Here is an 18,260-nt window from a genome sequence, read left to right as displayed (position 1 = left end):
ATCAGACATGTAAATGTGTGTATTACATAGTAAGCTCATCAGACATGTATGTGTGTATTACACAGTAAGTGCATCAGACATGTATATGTATGTATTACATAGTAAGCTCATCAGACATGTATATCTATGTATTACACAGTAAGCTCATCAGACATGTATGTGTGTGTATTACACAGTAAGCGCATCAGACATGTATATCTATGTATTACACAGTAAACTCATCAGACATGTATGTGTGTGTATTACACAGTAAGCTCATCAGACATGTATGTGTGTGTATTACACAGAAAGCGCATCAGACATGTATGTGTGTGTATTACACAGTAAGCTCATCAGACATGTATGTGTGTGTATTACACAGTAAGCGCATCAGACATGTATGTGTATGTATTACATAGTAAGCTCACCAGACATGTATGTGTATGTATTACACAGTAAGCTCATCAGACATGTATGTGTATGTATTACACAGTAAGCTCATCAGACATGTATGTGTGTGTATTACACAGTAAGCACATCAGACATGTATATGTATTACATAGTAAGCTCGTCAGACATGTATGTGTATTACACAGTAAGTGCATCAGACATGTATGTGTGTGTATTACACAGTAAGCTCATCAGACATGTATATCTATGTATTACACAGTAAGCGCATCAGGCATGTATGTATATGTATTACACAGTAAGTTCATCAGACATGTATATCTATGTATTACACAGTAAGCTCATCAGACATGAATATCTATGTATTACACAGTAAGCTCATCAGACATGTATATGTATGTATTACACAGTAAGCTCAACAGACATGTATGTGTATGTATTACACAGTAAGCTCATCAGACATGTATATGTATGTATTACACAGTAAGCTCATCAGACATGTATATCTATGTATTACACAGTAAGCTCATCAGACATGAATATCTATGTATTACACAGTAAGCTCATCAGACATGTATATGTATGTATTACACAGTAAGCTCATCAGACATGTATGTGTATGTATTACACAGTAAGCTCATCAGACATGTATATGTATGTATTACACAGTAAGCTCATCAGACATGTATATCTATGTATTACACAGTAAGCTCATCAGACATGAATATCTATGTATTACACAGTAAGCTCATCAGACATGTATATGTATGTATTACACAGTAAGCTCATCAGACATGTATGTATATGTATTACACAGTAAGCTCATCAGACAAGTATGTGTATGTATTACACAGTAAGCTCATCAGAAATGTATATGTGTGTATTACACAGTAAGCTCATCAGACATGTATGTGTGTGTATTACACAGTAAGCTCATCAGACATGTATGTGTATGTATTACAAAGTAAGCTCATCAGACATGTATATGTATGTATTACACAGTAAGCTCATCAGACATGTATGTGTGTGTATTACACAGTAAGCGCATCAGACATGTAAATCTATGTATTACACAGTAAACTCATCAGACATGTATGTGTGTGTATTACACAGTAAGCTCATCAGACATGTATGTGTGTGTATTACACAGAAAGCGCATCAGACATGTATGTGTGTGTATTACACAGTAAGCTCATCAGACATGTATGTGTGTGTATTACACAGTAAGCGCATCAGACATGTATGTGTGTGTATTACATAGTAAGCTCATCAGACATGTATGTGTATGTATTACACAGTAAGCTCATCAGACATGTATGTGTATGTATTACACAGTAAGCTCATCAGACATGTATGTGTGTGTATTACACAGTAAGCACATCAGACATGTATATGTATTACACAGTAAGTGCATCAGACATGTATGTGTGTGTATTACAGAGTAAGCTCATTAGACATGTATGTGTATGTATTACACAGTAAGCTCATCAGACATGTATGTGTATGTATTACATAGTAAGCTCATCAGACATGTATATGTATTACACAGTAAGCGCATCAGACATGTATGTGTATGTATTACATAGTAAGCTCATCAGACATGTATATGTATTACACAGTAAGCTCATCAGACATGTATGTATATGTATTACACAGTAAGCACATCAGACATTTATGTATATGTATTACACAGTAAGCTCATCAGACATGTATATGTATTACACAGTAAGCGCATCAGACATGTATGTATATGTATTACACAGTAAGCTCATCAGACATGTATATCTATGTATTACACAGTAAGCTCATCAGACATATATATCTATGTATTACACAGTAAGCGCATCAGGCATGTATGTATATGTATTACACAGTAAGCTCATCAGACATGTATATCTATGTATTACACAGTAAGCTCATCAGACATGAATATCTATGTATTACACAGTAAGCTCATCAGACATGTATATGTATGTATTACACAGTAAGCTCAACAGACATGTATGTGTATGTATTACATAGTAAGCTCATCAGACATGTATATCTATGTATTACACAGTAAGCTCATCAGACATGAATATCTATGTATTACACAGTAAGCTCATCAGACATGTATATGTATGTATTACACAGTAAGCTCATCAGACATGTATGTGTATGTATTACACAGTAAGCTCATCAGACATGTATGTGTATGTATTACACAGTAAGCTCATCAGACATGTATGTGTATGTATTACACAGTAAGCTCATCAGAAATGTATATGTGTGTATTACACAGTAAGCTCATCAGACATGTATATCTATGTATTACACAGTAAGCTCATCAGACATGAATAACAGAATTTATGTTTACCTGATAAATTACTTTCTCCAACGGTGTGTCCGGTCCACGGCGTCATCCTTACTTGTGGGATATTCTCTTCCCCAACAGGAAATGGCAAAGAGCCCAGCAAAGCTGGTCACATGATCCCTCCTAGGCTCCGCCTACCCCAGTCATTCGACCGACGTAAAGGAGGAATATTTGCATAGGAGAAACCATATGATACCGTGGTGACTGTAGTTAAAGAAAATAAATTATCAGACCTGATTAAAAAACCAGGGCGGGCCGTGGACCGGACACACCGTTGGAGAAAGTAATTTATCAGGTAAACATAAATTCTGTTTTCTCCAACATAGGTGTGTCCGGTCCACGGCGTCATCCTTACTTGTGGGAACCAATACCAAAGCTTTAGGACACGGATGAAGGGAGGGAGCAAATCAGGTCACCTAAATGGAAGGCACCACGGTTTGCAAAACCTTTCTCCCAAAAATAGCCTCAGAAGAAGCAAAAGTATCAAACTTGTAAAATTTGGTAAAAGTGTGCAGTGAAGACCAAGTCGCTGCCCTACATATCTGATCAACAGAAGCCTCGTTCTTGAAGGCCCATGTGGAAGCCACAGCCCTAGTGGAATGAGCTGTGATTCTTTCAGGAGGCTGCCGTCCGGCAGTCTCATAAGCCAATCTGATGATGCTTTTAATCCAAAAAGAGAGAGAGGTAGAAGTTGCTTTTTGACCTCTCCTTTTACCAGAATAAACAACAAACAAGGAAGATGTTTGTCTAAAATCCTTTGTAGCATCTAAATAGAATTTTAGAGCGCGAACAACATCCAAATTGTGCAACAAACGTTCCTTCTTTGAAACTGGTTCGGACACAAAGAAGGCACGACTATCTCCTGGTTAATGTTTTTGTTAGAAACAACTTTCGGAAGAAAACCAGGTTTAGTACGTAAAACCACCTTATCTGCATGGAAAACCAGATAAGGAGGAGAACACTGCAGAGCAGATAATTCTGAAACTCTTCTAGCAGAAGAAATTGCAACCAAAAACAAAACTTTCCAAGATAATAACTTAATATCAACGGAATGCAAGGGTTCAAACGGAACCCCCTGAAGAACTGAAAGAACTAAGTTGAGACTCCAAGGAGGAGTCAAAGGTTTGTAAACAGGCTTGATTCTAACCAGAGCCTGAACAAAGGCTTGAACATCTGGCACAGCTGCCAGCTTTTTGTGAAGTAACACAGACAAGGCAGAAATCTGTCCCTTCAAGGAACTTGCCGATAATCCTTTCTCCAATCCTTCTTGAAGAAAGGATAGAATCTTAGGAATCTTTACCTTGTTCCAAGGGAATCCTTTAGATTCACACCAACAGATATATTTTTTCCATATTTTGTGGTAAATTTTTCTAGTTACAGGCTTTCTGGCCTGAACAAGAGTATCAATAACAGAATCTGAGAACCCTCGTTTTGATAAGATCAAGCGTTCAATCTCCAAGCAGTCAGCTGGAGTGAGACCAGATTCGGATGTTCGAACGGACCTTGAACAAGAAGGTCTCGTCTCAAAGGTAGCTTCCATGGTGGAGCCGATGACATATTCACCAGATCTGCATACCAAGTCCTGCGTGGCCACGCAGGAGCTATCAAGATCACCGACGCCCTCTCCTGATTGATCCTGGCTACCAGCCTGGGGATGAGAGGAAACGGCGGGAATACATAAGCTAGTTTGAAGGTCCAAGGTGCTACTAGTGCATCTACTAGAGTCGCCTTGGGATCCCTGGATCTGGACCCGTAGCAAGGAACCTTGAAGTTCTGACGAGAGGCCATCAGATCCATGTCTGGAATGCCCCACAATTGAGTAATTTGGGCAAAGATTTCCGGATGGAGTTCCCACTCCCCCGGATGTAATGTCTGACGACTCAGAAAATCCGCTTCCCAATTTTCCACTCCTGGAATGTGGATTGCAGACAGGTGGCAGGAGTGAGTCTCCGCCCATTGAATGATTTTGGTCACTTCTTCCATCGCCAGGGAACTCCTTGTTCCCCCCTGATGGTTGATGTACGCAACAGTCGTCATGTTGTCTGATTGAAACCGTATGAACTTGGCCTTTGCTAGCTGAGGCCAAGCCTTGAGAGCATTGAATATCGCTCTCAGTTCCAGAATATTTATCGGTAGAAGAGATTCTTCCCGAGACCAAAGACCCTGAGCTTTCAGGGGTCCCCAGACCGCGCCCCAGCCCATCAGACTGGCGTCGGTCGTGACAATGACCCACTCTGGTCTGCGGAAGGTCATCCCTTGTGACAGGTTGTCCAGGGACAGCCACCAACGGAGTGAGTCTCTGGTCCTCTGATTTACTTGAATCGTCGGAGACAAGTCTGTATAGTCCCCATTCCACTGACTGAGCATGCACAGTTGTAATGGTCTTAGATGAATGCGCGCAAAAGGAACTATGTCCATTGCCGCTACCATCAAACCTATTACTTCCATGCACTGCGCTATGGAAGGAAGAGGAACGCAATGAAGTGTTTGACAAGAGTTTAGAAGTTTTGTTTTTCTGGCCTCTGTCAGAAAAATCCTCATTTCTAAGGAGTCTATTATTGTTCCCAAGAAGGGAACCCTTGTTGACGGAGATAGAGAACTCTTTTCTACGTTCACTTTCCATCCGTGAGATCTGAGAAAGGCCAGGACTATGTCCGTGTGAGCCTTTGCTTGAGGAAGGGACGACGCTTGAATCAGAATGTCGTCCAAGTAAGGTACTACTGCAATGCCCCTTGGTCTTAGTACCGCTAGAAGGGACCCTAGTACCTTTGTGAAAATCCTTGGAGCAGTGGCTAATCCGAAAGGAAGTGCCACGAACTGGTAATGCTTGTCCAGGAATGCGAACCTTAGGAACCGATGATGTTCCTTGTGGATAGGAATATGTAGATACGCATCCTTTAAATCCACCGTGGTCATGAATTGACCTTCCTGGATGGAAGGAAGAATTGTTCGAATAGTTTCCATTTTGAACGATGGAACCTTGAGAAACTTGTTTAGGATCTTGAGATCCAAGATTGGTCTGAACGTTCCCTCTTTTTTGGGAACTACGAACAGATTGGAGTAGAACCCCATCCCTTGTTCTCCTAATGGAACAGGATGAATCACTCCCATTTTTAACAGGTCTTCTACACAATGTAAGAATGCCTGTCTCTTTATGTGGTTTGAAGACAATTGAGACCTGTGGAACCTCCCCCTTGGGGGAGGCCCCTTGAATTCCAGAAGATAACCTTGGGAGACTATTTCTAGTGCCCAAGGATCCAGAACATCTCTTGCCCAAGCCTGAGCGAAGAGAGAGAGTCTGCCCCCCACCAGATCCGGTCCCGGATCGGGGGCCAACATTTCATGCTGTCTTGGTAGCAGTGGCAGGCTTCTTGGCCTGCTTTCCCTTGTTCCAGCCTTGCATTGGTCTCCAGGCTGGCTTGGCTTGAGAAGTATTACCCTCTTGCTTAGAGGACGTAGCACTTGGGGCTGGTCCGTTTCTACGAAAGGGACGAAAATTAGGTTTATTTTTGGCCTTGAAAGACCTATCCTGAGGAAGGACGTGGCCCTTACCCCCAGTGATATCAGAGATAATCTCTTTCAAGTCAGGGCCAAACAGCGTTTTCCCCTTGAAAGGAATGTTAAGCAATTTGTTCTTGGAAGACGCATCCGCTGACCAAGATTTCAACCAAAGCGCTCTGCGCGCCACAATAGCAAACCCAGAATTTTTCGCCGCTAACCTAGCCAATTGCAAAGTGGCGTCTAGGGTGAAAGAATTAGCCAATTTGAGAGCATGGATTCTGTCCATAATCTCCTCATAAGGAGGAGAATCACTATCGATCGCCTTTTCTAGCTCATCGAACCAGAAACACGCGGCTGTAGTGACAGGGACAATGCATGAAATTGGTTGTAGAAGGTAACCTTGCTGAACAAACATCTTTTTAAGCAAACCTTCTAATTTTTTATCCATAGGATCTTTGAAAGCACAACTATCTTCTATGGGTATAGTGGTGCGTTTGTTTAAAGTAGAAACCGCCCCCTCGACCTTGGGGACTGTCTGCCATAAGTCCTTTCTGGGGTCGACCATGGGAAACAATTTTTTAAATATGGGGGGAGGGACGAAAGGTATACCGGGCCTTTCCCATTCTTTATTTACAATGTCCGCCACCCGCTTGGGTATAGGAAAAGCTTCTGGGGGCCCCGGGACCTCTAGGAACTTGTCCATTTTACATAGTTTCTCTGGGATGATCAAATTCTCACAATCATCCAGAGTGGATAACACCTCCTTAAGCAGAGCGCGGAGATGTTCCAACTTAAATTTAAATGTAATCACATCGGGTTCAGCTTGTTGAGAAATTTTCCCTGAATCTGAAATTTCTCCCTCAGACAAAACCTCCCTGGCCCCCTCAGACTGGTGTAGGGGCATATCAGAACCATTATCATCAGCGTCCTCATGCTCTTCAGTATCTAAAACAGAGCAGTCGTGCTTACGCTGATAAGTGGGCATTTTGGCTAAAATGTTTTTGATAGAATTATCCATTACAGCCGTTAATTGTTGCATAGTAAGGAGTATTGGCGCGCTAGATGTACTAGGGGCCTCCTGAGTGGGCAAGACTGGTGTAGACGAAGGAGGGAATGATGCAGTACCATGCTTACTCCCCTCACTTGAGGAATCATCTTGGGCATCATTTTCAGTGTCACATAAATCACATCTATTTAAATGAGAAGGAACCTTGGCTTCCCCACATTCAGAACACAGTCTATCTGGTAGTTCAGACATGTTAAACAGGCATAAACTTGATAACAAAGTACAAAAAACGTTTTAAAATAAAACCGTTACTGTCACTTTAAATTTTAAACTGAACACACTTTATTACTGCAATTGCGAAAAAGTATGAAGGAATTGTTCAAAATTCACCAAAATTTCACCACAGTGTCTTAAAGCCTTAAAAGTATTGCACACCAAATTTGGAAGCTTTAACCCTTAAAATAACGGAACCGGAGCCGTTTTTATCTTTAACCCCTTTACAGTCCCTGGTATCTGCTTTGCTGAGACCCAACCAAGCCCAAAGGGGAATACGATACCAAATGACGCCTTCAGAAAGTCTTTTTTATGTATCAGAGCTCCTCACACATGCGACTGCATGTCATGCTTCTCAAAAACAAGTGCGCAATACCGGCGCGAAAATGAGGCTCTGCCTATGATTAGGGAAAGCCCCTAGAGAATAAGGTGTCTAAAACAGTGCCTGCCGATATTATTTTACAAAAATACCCATATTAAATTATTCCTCAAGGCTAAATATGTTATATATGAATCGATTTAGCCCAGAAAATGTCTACAGTCTTAACAAGCCCTTGTGAAGCCCTTATTTACTCTGTAATAAAAATGGCTTACCGGATCCCATAGGGAAAATGACAGCTTCCAGCATTACATCGTCTTGTTAGAATGTGTCATACCTCAAGCAGCAAAAGTCTGCTCACTGTTCCCCCAACTGAAGTTAATTCCTCTCAACAGTCCTGTGTGGAACAGCCATCGATTTTAGTAACGGTTGCTAAAATCATTTTCCTCTTACAAACAGAAATCTTCATCTCTTTTCTGTTTCAGAGTAAATAGTACATACCAGCACTATTTTAAAATAACAAACTCTTGATTGAATAATAAAAACTACAGTTAAACACTAAAAAACTCTAAGCCATCTCCGTGGAGATGTTGCCTGTACAACGGCAAAGAGAATGACTGGGGTAGGCGGAGCCTAGGAGGGATCATGTGACCAGCTTTGCTGGGCTCTTTGCCATTTCCTGTTGGGGAAGAGAATATCCCACAAGTAAGGATGACGCCGTGGACCGGACACACCTATGTTGGAGAAATCTATGTATTACACAGTAAGCTCATCAGACATGTATATGTATGTATTACACAGTAAGCTCATCAGACATGTATGTATATGTATTACACAGTAAGCTCATCAGACATGTATGTGTATGTATTACACAGTAAGCTCATCAGAAATGTATATGTGTGTATTACACAGTAAGCTCATCAGACATGTATGTGTGTGTATTACACAGTAAGCTCATCAGACATGTATGTGTATGTATTACAAAGTAAGCTCATCAGACATGTATATGTATGTATTACACAGTAAGCTCATCAGACATGTATGTGTATGTATTACACAGTAAGCTCATCAGACATGTATATGTATTACACAGTAAGCGCATCAGACATGTATGTGTATGTATTACATAGTAAGCTCATCAGACATGTATATGTATTACACAGTAAGCGCATCAGACATGTATGTATATGTATTACACAGTAAGCTCATCAGACATGTATATCTATGTATTACACAGTAAGCGCATCAGACATGTATATCTATGTATTACACAGTAAGCGCATCAGGCATGTATGTATATGTATTACACAGTAAGCTCATCAGACATGAATATCTATGTATTACACAGTAAGCTCATCAGACATGTATATGTATGTATTACACAGTAAGCTCAACAGACATGTATGTGTATGTATTACATAGTAAGCTCATCAGACATGTATATCTAAGTATTACACAGTAAGCTCATCAGACATGTATATCTATTTTTTACACAGTAAGCTCATCAGACATGAATATCTATGTATTACACAGTAAGCTCATCAGACATGTATATGTATGTATTACACAGTTAGCTCATCAGACATGTATGTGTATGTATTACACAGTAAGCTCATCAGACATGAATATCTATGTATTACACAGTAAGCTCATCAGACATGTATATCTATGTACACAGTAAGCTCATCAGACATGTATGTGTATGTATTACATAGTAAGCTCATCAGACATGTATGTATATGTATTACACAGTAAGCTCATCAGACATGTATGTATATGTATTACACAGTAAGCTCATCAGACATGTATGTGTATGTATTACACAGTAAGCTCATCAGACATGTATGTGTATGTATTACACAGTAAGCTCATCAGACATGTATGTGTATGTATTACACAGTAAGCTCATCAGACATGTATGTATATGTATTACACAGTAAGCTCATCAGACAAGTATGTGTATGTATTACATAGTAAGCTCATCAGACATGTATGTGTATGTATTACACCGTAAGCTCATCAGACATGTATGTGTATGTATTACACAGTAAGCTCATCAGACATGTATATCTATGTATTACACAGTAAGCTCATCAGACATGTATATCTATGTATTACACAGTAAACGCATCAGACATGTATGTGTGTGTATTACACAGTAAGCTCATCAGACATGTATGTGTATGTATTACACAGTAAGCTCATCAGACATGTATGTGTATGTATTACACAGTAAGCTCATCAGACATGTATGTGTATGTATTACATAGTAAGCTCATCAGACATGTGTATGTACTACACAGTAAGCTCATCAGACATGTATGTGTATGTATTACACAGTAAGCTCATCAGACATGTATATCTATGTATTACACAGTAAGCTCATCAGACATGTATATCTATGTATTACACAGTAAGCTCATCAGACATGTATGTATATGTATTACACAGTAAGCTCATCAGACATGTATATCTATGTATTACACAGTAAGCTCATCAGACATGTATATCTATGTATTACACAGTAAGCTCATCAGACATGTAAATGTGTGTATTACATAGTAAGCTCATCAGACATGTATGTGTGTATTACACAGTAAGTGCATCAGACATGTATATGTATGTATTACATAGTAAGCTCATCAGACATGTATGTGTGTGTATTACACAGTAAGCGCATCAGACATGTATATCTATGTATTACACAGTAAACTCATCAGACATGTATGTGTGTGTATTACACAGTAAGCTCATCAGACATGTATGTGTGTGTATTACACAGAAAGCGCATCAGACATGTATGTGTGTGTATTACACAGTAAGCTCATCAGACATGTATGTGTGTGTATTACACAGTAAGCGCATCAGACATGTATGTGTATGTATTACATAGTAAGCTCATCAGACATGTATGTGTATGTATTACACAGTAAGCTCATCAGACATGTATGTGTATGTATTACACAGTAAGCTCATCAGACATGTATGTGTGTGTATTACACAGTAAGCACATCAGACATGTATATGTATTACATAGTAAGCTCATCAGACATGTATGTGTATTACACAGTAAGTGCATCAGACATGTATGTGTGTGTATTACACAGTAAGCTCATCAGACATGTATGTGTATGTATTACACAGTAAGCTCATCAGACATGTATGTGTATGTATTACATAGTAAGCTCATCAGACATGTATATGTATTACACAGTAAGCGCATCAAACATGTATGTGTATGTATTACATAGTAAGCTCATCAGACATGTATATGTATTACACAGTAAGCTCATCAGACATGTATGTATATGTATTACACAGTAAGCACATCAGACATTTATGTATATGTATTACACAGTAAGCTCATCAGACATGTATATGTATTACACAGTAAGCGCATCAGACATGTATGTATATGTATTACACAGTAAGCTCATTAGACATGTATATCTATGTATTACACAGTAAGCTCATCAGACATGTATATCTATGTATTACACAGTAAGCGCATCAGGCATGTATGTATATGTATTACACAGTAAGCTCATCAGACATGTATATCTATGTATTACACAGTAAGCTCATCAGACATGAATATCTATGTATTACACAGTAAGCTCATCAGACATGTATATGTATGTATTACACAGTAAGCTCAACAGACATGTATGTGTATGTATTACATAGTAAGCTCATCAGACATGTATATCTATGTATTACACAGTAAGCTCATCAGACATGTATGTGTATGTATTACACAGTAAGCTCATCAGACATGTATATGTATGTATTACACAGTAAGCTCATCAGACATGTATATCTATGTATTACACAGTAAGCTCATCAGACATGAATATCTATGTATTACACAGTAAGCTCATCAGACATGTATATGTATGTATTACACAGTAAGCTCATCAGACATGTATGTATATGTATTACACAGTAAGCTCATCAGACAAGTATGTGTATGTATTACACAGTAAGCTCATCAGAAATGTATATGTGTGTATTACACAGTAAGCTCATCAGACATGTATGTGTGTGTATTACACAGTAAGCTCATCAGACATGTATGTGTATGTATTACAAAGTAAGCTCATCAGACATGTATATGTATGTATTACACAGTAAGCTCATCAGACATGTATGTGTTTGTATTACACAGTAAGCGCATCAGACATGTAAATCTATGTATTACACAGTAAACTCATCAGACATGTATGTGTGTGTATTACACAGTAAGCTCATCAGACATGTATGTGTGTGTATTACACAGAAAGCGCATCAGACATGTATGTGTGTGTATTACACAGTAAGCTCATCAGACATGTATGTGTGTGTATTACACAGTAAGCGCATCAGACATGTATGTGTATGTATTACATAGTAAGCTCATCAGACATGTATGTGTATGTATTACACAGTAAGCTCATCAGACATGTATGTGTATGTATTACACAGTAAGCTCATCAGACATGTATGTGTGTGTATTACACAGTAAGCACATCAGATATGTATATGTATTACATAGTAAGCTCATCAGACATGTATGTGTATTACACAGTAAGTGCATCAGACATGTATGTGTGTGTATTACAGAGTAAGCTCATTAGACATGTATGTGTATGTATTACACAGTAAGCTCATCAGACATGTATGTGTATGTATTACATAGTAAGCTCATCAGACATGTATATGTATTACACAGTAAGCGCATCAGACATGTATGTGTATGTATTACATAGTAAGCTCATCAGACATGTATATGTATTACACAGTAAGCTCATCAGACATGTATGTATATGTATTACACAGTAAGCACATCAGACATTTATGTATATGTATTACACAGTAAGCTCATCAGACATGTATATGTATTACACAGTAAGCGCATCAGACATGTATGTATATGTATTACACAGTAAGCTCATCAGACATGTATATCTATGTATTACACAGTAAGCTCATCAGACATGTATATCTATGTATTACACAGTAAGCGCATCAGGCATGTATGTATATGTATTACACAGTAAGCTCATCAGACATGTATATCTATGTATTACACAGTAAGCTCATCAGACATGAATATCTATGTATTACACAGTAAGCTCATCAGACATGTATATGTATGTATTACACAGTAAGCTCAACAGACATGTATGTGTATGTATTACATAGTAAGCTCATCAGACATGTATATCTATGTATTACACAGTAAGCTCATCAGACATGAATATCTATGTATTACACAGTAAGCTCATCAGACATGTATATGTATGTATTACACAGTAAGCTCATCAGACATGTATGTGTATGTATTACACAGTAAGCTCATCAGACATGTATATGTATGTATTACACAGTAAGCTCATCAGACATGTATATCTATGTATTACACAGTAAGCTCATCAGACATGAATATCTATGTATTACACAGTAAGCTCATCAGACATGTATATGTATGTATTACACAGTAAGCTCATCAGACATGTATGTATATGTATTACACAGTAAGCTCATCAGACATGTATGTGTATGTATTACAAAGTAAGCTCATCAGACATGTATATGTATGTATTAAACAGTAAGCTCATCAGACATGTATGTGTATGTATTACACAGTAAGCTCATCAGACATGTATATGTATGTATTACACAGTAAGCTCATCAGACATGTATGTGTGTGTATTACACAGTAAGCTCATCAGACATGTATATGTGTGTATTACACAGTAAGCTCATCAGACATGTATGTGTATGTATTACACAGTAAGCTCATCAGACATGTATATGTATTACACAGTAAGCTCATCAGACATGTATATGTATTACATAGTAAGCTCATCAGACATGTATGTGTATTACACAGTAAGTGCATCAGACATGTATGTGTGTGTATTACAGAGTAAGCTCATTAGACATGTATGTGTATGTATTACACAGTAAGCTCATCAGACATGTATGTGTATGTATTACATAGTAAGCTCATCAGACATGTATATGTATTACACAGTAAGCGCATCAGACATGTATGTGTATGTATTACATAGTAAGCTCATCAGACATGTATATGTATTACACAGTAAGCTCATCAGACATGTATGTATATGTATTACACAGTAAGCACATCAGACATTTATGTATATGTATTACACAGTAAGCTCATCAGACATGTATATGTATTACACAGTAAGCGCATCAGACATGTATGTATATGTATTACACAGTAAGCTCATCAGACATGTATATCTATGTATTACACAGTAAGCTCATCAGACATGTATATCTATGTATTACACAGTAAGCGCATCAGGCATGTATGTATATGTATTACACAGTAAGCTCATCAGACATGTATATCTATGTATTACACAGTAAGCTCATCAGACATGAATATCTATGTATTACACAGTAAGCTCATCAGACATGTATATGTATGTATTACACAGTAAGCTCAACAGACATGTATGTGTATGTATTACATAGTAAGCTCATCAGACATGTATATCTATGTATTACACAGTAAGCTCATCAGACATGAATATCTATGTATTACACAGTAAGCTCATCAGACATGTATATGTATGTATTACACAGTAAGCTCATCAGACATGTATGTGTATGTATTACACAGTAAGCTCATCAGACATGTATATGTATGTATTACACAGTAAGCTCATCAGACATGTATATCTATGTATTACACAGTAAGCTCATCAGACATGTATATGTATGTATTACACAGTAAGCTCATCAGACATGTATGTGTATGTATTACACAGTAAGCTGATCAGACATGTATATGTATTACACAGTAAGCTCATCAGACATGTATATGTATGTATTACACAGTAAGCTCATCAGACATGTATGTGTATGTATTACACAGTAAGCTCATCAGACATGTATGTGTATGTATTACACAGTAAGCTCATCAGACATGTATATGTATTACACAGTAAGCTCATCAGACATGTATATGTATTACACAGTAAGCTCATCAGACATGTATATGTATGTATTACACAGTAAGCTCATCAGACATGTGTGTGTATGTATTACACAGTAAGCTCATCAGACATGAATATGTATTACACAGTAAGCTCATCAGACATGTATATGTATTACACAGTAAGCTCATCAGACATGTATATCTATGTATTTCAATGTTAAAGCCCTTTGCAGCCCTTTTTTCCCCTCTAACACCTGAGACCTCCTATCTTTGAGCCCTTATAATTTTTTTGTGTAATATGTTTTTAAGAATTTTATTAGATTGTGTTATTATGAGTGTAACTGTTCTATGTAATGTATTTTTGATGTGTTTTGTGATACATTTTTGTTTTGTGAAACAGTTAACCGAGGTCTGAGGACACGTAATCATTTTAGCGTAAAACGCGATAGCGCTTAAACGTTTGCTTTTACATTCAACTTGTAATTCAATTGGAAAACTTAACACGCGCAAACACTACCGACAAAAAAAAACTTTTCGCTCATGCATAATTTACCCCTTTTGTTACTTCATATAACTCTGCTTAATGCACCATATACCCTCTCCATATAAATCTACTTGTACTATATAACCTCTTCATATAACAACTCCTGTTGTACTAAATAACATCTCATCCTAATTGTATTGCTATATGCAACCTCTCCTAGTAACTCCTACTACTGCATAATTTACATTTTACTCCTCATACTACTCCATATAACCTTTCCTGATAACTCCGCCTCTTGTACCATAAAACATCTCCTTATAACTCCTCCTATTGCGTCACACTCCCTATTTCTCAGTAAATCCCCTATAACTCCCATGTAAACTCTCCCTATTTCCCTGCCTACTGTAAAAATGACTATTTCCTATAACTCTATTGTACCACATAACATTCTCCTTATACCGTCTCCACTGCTTCATATATCCTATCCCTATATCTAACTCTGCCTATAACTTAATGTGACCCTATAACTCTTCCTTATACTCAACGTAACCTCTTTAAATAATTCTTTCCTGTGCTCCACATAACCTCCCTACATAACTCTCCTTTATACACCATATAACCACACCCTATTCTATATTATCTTTTAACAAAAACCTGTCTAACGTAAGCAGACACTCAGCCATCTGTTTATAGATTTTCTAATAGTCCCACGCATAGGACAGACCCCAAAACCACTTTATTTATTTATTTTACAATTTGTTAAGACAGAGAACGACAGATGGTTTCCTGGCCAGCTCAGTTAACCTGCACATTTAAATTCACCTCTGGCACTCTCCCTGTCTGGCCTCTGAAGCCTGCACCTAAGGCCTTGCGTAAGGTAATAAAGATATCTTACCATCTCTGCCATCTGTTAATGCTGAGCTTATTCTTTTCCTACCCTCTGCTGCTGACCAAGTGGAAATGGTTCCCATTAAATCATTTATCTGGGCAATAACCAAACCAAGGACCTGTGTTTAAATAGTGATTGAACAACCCTTGTAATAAATATCAAAGGGAATATGAGAAAGTCCTATAAGTTCTTGTTTTGTTTTTTTGCTTACAGTTCATATTTATGTGAGGACAAATCTGCAGCCTATCAAGAATAAAGGTCCTCACAAAATGAATGGGGCCAAATTATCAAGCTCCAAATGGACCTCGATGCCCCTGTTTCTGCTGCTCCATAATTGGTCCACCGGCTCTGAGGCTGTGGTCTGCAATCCGCCCGATCCTATATGATCGGGCTGATTGACACCCCCTGCTAGCGGCCGATTGGTTGCGAATCTGCAGGGGCGGCATTGCACAAGCAGTTCACAAGAATTACAGCGTATCATGTTGGACAGACATTGATAAATTGGCCCCCATGTCTTCAGGCGTCTTATCTGTAACCTGATCATTTGTTTCTCATAAAGAAATAAATAGTTCTGAATAATTATGGTCCTCTTTATTTTGTGAGACTACCTATGCTGTGAGTGCAATGCACGTTTATATTCATGGACATAAATCTAGAGAGGAAATGCTATGGTTGACCTCTGCTATGTTACCCTGATTAGCTGAAAAGGACTTTATCATGTAACAAGTGCATGCTCTATTAATAAGAATTACTGACTGAATTACTAATGCTAGATACCTATGTGTTTAACCCATGAAAGGAGTTAAACATGCAGGTAAAGCTCAGTTTGAAAGCCACAAGCGTTGCAGCTCACAAACAGGAAACCATCAGTGAGCCAATTGGGAATGGCAAGTGCATGACCTGCCAATCACTGCAGTACTTACAGGTTCTGAGTGTGACTGTATCCCAGAATGTAACCCATTTGCTGGTGTTAAACACATAGGGGTCAATCATAGATGTTTAGAATTTTTTTTATTCTAATGATTTTTCTACAATTCACCACTAATGTCTATGGGGATTTTTCTAAATAAATCATTTGATAAGATTTTCTAAAGGATTGTAATTGACTTTATAGTTATCTATGGTCAGTAATGCCAACATTACTGGTCTAACGAATAGAGCTTGTATTTTTTAAATTAAAATATAATTGACAAAATAAGTACATGGTATGAGTTACTACTCTTCTAAAGAGTATGTTTTCCCTCCTGTACAGTCTTATACTTATTGACTCAGAGAACTTACAATCTAAGCACCTTCTTATGCTGACTGTAATTCTGACTGACGAGCCCCATTGCAACCAATTACTAGTGTTTTCCGGAGCACTTTCCCAGGAGAAGCAGAGGACTCCTTACAAGAGATATGGGGCAGCTGGAGCAAGACAGGAGGCCAAGGGGGAATGATGAGAGCCACAGAGCAGCAGGTCAGTGTCTCTGATTGGAATTCCAGGTATGTGATCGAGACCTTCAAGATGCTCAATTAACTCTCTCGCTGCCAAGGGGGCTGCATCTAGTTTTAAAACAAAGTCTATAATATGTGAGGTCATTTACCTACAGCAGCCCAGAAAAATACAAAAATACATTTTTAAAACTACATTTGTATATGCAGCTCGCATTTTTGGCAATGTTTATTACTTTAATCATGCATTAAAGGGACAGTGTAATGTAAAATTTTCCCCCTTTTAGTTTGTTTCCAGTTATCAATGTTTACCTGCTGGAGTGTATTAAATTGTTTACAAATAGCTCATTTACCTTTATTTTTACATCTGACATAACTGTTTTTGACCGTTTTAATACTTAACTATTGGCTATAGAAAAGCTATGTAAACATAGCCAGTAGACAAAATGATGCTCCCAGTGGGAAGTAGGAGAGATAAGTAATAATATTTTTACATTTTCAGTTGTTACCTTTAAGTACTGGGCTTTGGTACAGACAGGGATAAGATAAGGAAGTGATAAAATAAGGAGATTTGATTTCCATACAAATTCAGCCCACTTTAATGGGTTGTAGTAGCAAAGATCAAAAGCAGTTATTTCATATACAAAAAAACATAA

At 38.0% G+C, this 18,260-nt stretch overlaps 1 long non-coding RNA gene across 1 annotated transcript in view; it reads right to left on the bottom strand.

Annotated features, from left to right (window-relative positions):
• LOC128647850 (uncharacterized) overlaps nt 1–17,636 on the bottom strand; it is a 47,825-nt gene extending 30,189 nt beyond the window's left edge. The window contains exon 1 of the long non-coding RNA XR_008400435.1: nt 17,452–17,636. This is a non-coding gene — a long non-coding RNA (uncharacterized LOC128647850). The remainder of the gene's footprint in view (nt 1–17,451) is intronic.
• Between the last annotated feature and the right edge of the window lie 624 nt (nt 17,637–18,260).

This window comes from Bombina bombina, chromosome 2 (genome assembly GCF_027579735.1).
Source record: "Bombina bombina isolate aBomBom1 chromosome 2, aBomBom1.pri, whole genome shotgun sequence".
Taxonomy (NCBI): Eukaryota; Metazoa; Chordata; class Amphibia; order Anura; family Bombinatoridae; genus Bombina; species Bombina bombina.
Note: the sequence above shows the minus strand (reverse complement) of the source record. Positions and strands in the feature narration are given on the sequence as shown.